At 32.4% G+C, this 1,615-nt stretch overlaps 1 protein-coding gene across 2 annotated transcripts in view; it reads right to left on the minus strand.

The window, feature by feature from the left end:
* Nucleotides 1–644, minus strand: part of LOC108970799 (esterase E4) — a 41,013-nt gene extending 40,369 nt beyond the window's left edge. The window contains exon 1 of one of the 2 annotated variants that reach the window (XM_018936417.1): nucleotides 561–644. The gene's annotated coding sequence lies outside the window, so the exon portion shown is untranslated. Of the gene's footprint in view, nucleotides 1–487 lie in introns of both variants that reach the window. The other variant, XM_018936408.1, reaches the window with a different exon arrangement.
* Between the last annotated feature and the right edge of the window lie 971 nt (nucleotides 645–1,615).

Here is a 1,615-nt window from a genome sequence, read left to right on the forward strand (position 1 = left end):
TTTATTAATTTAGTTTTAATTTTTTATTATTATTATTTTTTTTCTTTTGTTATTTTTCCATTGTTTGTAGTTTTTGCTGAAGTTCAAGTTTACTGCGCGAGCCTTGCGTTTTTCACTGACACCCACCAACAACAAATAGTTAGTGCATTAATTTCAATAATTGCGCCTACTTGCGCGCTGCTCAATACTTTTACTAAAACGCCGTTCTGCGCTGGCGTCGCGAGCGCATTTCGTTTGCTTTCTTTGTGTTAAAACGGAAATTCGTAAATTCGCTAGTTCACTCACGAACGCACGCACCGCCGACGACTTGTGAGTATTTGCATTAATTTCCGTTATTTTTTTTTACATATATTTTTTTTTAATAATTTTAATATTTTTTTTTTAATTTTTTTATATTTTATATATTTTTTTTTTGGTTTTGTAGTGTTTTTGGTGTATTTTTTCTGTATATATATATATTTCGTACGAATCACGTTTTGCTGCTTACGCTTCGCATTTACACAGCTATTTCCCAGCGTTTGTTGCGTTTCGCCGCTTGAATGAGGCTATGTGTGCTTTACCTTTGACAGTTGCCGTCGAACTGAGGCTGTGTGGCTGCTCGTTTATGCGTCAAATTGTTGTTGATATCGCGTCTGGTCGCGCGATCGAAGCGCCAATGGACAAGTGCGCGCCCGCTCGCGGTCAACGAAATATTTAAATAAAATTAATATAAACAAACCATGCAGACGCTTAGGTACATACATACATTTTTGTTTGTATATACATATATGATTTTATGCTTATACATACATATGTAGTATCTTTTGAGTATGTAACAGAAATTCAGTATAATAATAAAATAGTAATTTCCACAATTAGACTGCGAATAAAAAATTAAATTATAATTGGAGAAAATTAATCATTAAATTATATTGAGAAAACCGCTAAATTTAGTTATTTGTCTTTGACTTGGTTTTAACGCTTATCATAAACGCTCGAGAATCTGGCCAAGACCTCATTGTATTAAAATTTTGTTGCCCGAAACTTGTTTATAACTGTTTTAATATTCTACAAATGGCACAAATAAAGCAAAAAACATTAAAAAAAAAAACACACAAAAACACGCTGAAGATTCGGCTGTGTGCCGCGTATCCTTGATCTATTAGGCAACCCTTTCAATGAACTTGACTGCTTAACGCATTTGGCGGCCAAGAAAAATGCTTAAAGCAACAACAAAAATTGTTTTATATTTTAGTGCGCGCTTCTTAACGCAGAAAAAATCTAAATTAGCATAACAATTGACATAAATAAATATAAGAAAAGTAAATATAACAAAAAGTAAAACGCGCTACATACTGCAAAGAATATAATTAAGTTTAGCAAAGCAATTTAGCAGCGCAGCAAGCAAGCTCTTTGGCAAGGCTATGGCTTGTGTAATGAGTTCAAATGCAAGTGTGCAGACATATTAGCGGAGCGTGTTTAAGCGTAAAATAACAATAAACACATTAAGTATGCAGAATTATGTAAGCAATTCAAAAATAAATATAATAAAAAGTCATAAATTTAAGAATATTAAACTTTATGAGTGCGTACAAATGAGGTAAAATTTTTTTTATTAAAAAACAACCGTTTGCCA

This window comes from Bactrocera latifrons, unplaced genomic scaffold (assembly GCF_001853355.1).
Source record: "Bactrocera latifrons isolate USDA-ARS-PBARC rearing strain unplaced genomic scaffold, ASM185335v1 scaffold_107, whole genome shotgun sequence".
In the NCBI taxonomy this organism is placed as follows: domain Eukaryota; kingdom Metazoa; phylum Arthropoda; class Insecta; order Diptera; family Tephritidae; genus Bactrocera; species Bactrocera latifrons.